A 488-nucleotide genomic window follows, 5' to 3' on the forward strand; every position below is an offset into this window, starting at 1 on the left:
TAAAATGAAATCTTAATGACTTACACCACACTAACAGTAAATTAAAGATGCGATGCGTGGTTAAGGGTGGGCGGATACATAAATAGGTACTCCTTAAAGTTGAGCACTAATGTTGGTTAGGTATAGTTTATTACAGTTTTTTTTTATTAAAATTATATAGAAAATTCAATCTCAAAATTTAAAATGCACACATTGGTGTATGTTTGTGGTTCACACTTTTTGTTTACATTTGTTGTTATGACACCTTGATTTTGTTTTATTTTCAACATGCCTGATTCAACTATTTACGTTGCATTGTACTAACATGTGTTTTATTATGGCCATTAACAATAGCGTCACCAAGTTCAGGGAAGTTTTCCTTATACGCCAATTACACGGCTCAAGTATCCTTGTGCCAATTAGCAATTTGCACAAGGATTTGCCCGGTGTGTGCACTGGTTGCGCTATTTGCGCAGAGAACTGCGCTAAAATCAAAACGATTTTGATAT

The sequence above is a fragment of the Eurosta solidaginis genome, chromosome 1 (assembly GCF_040869045.1).
Source record: "Eurosta solidaginis isolate ZX-2024a chromosome 1, ASM4086904v1, whole genome shotgun sequence".
NCBI lineage: Eukaryota > Metazoa > Arthropoda > Insecta > Diptera > Tephritidae > Eurosta > Eurosta solidaginis.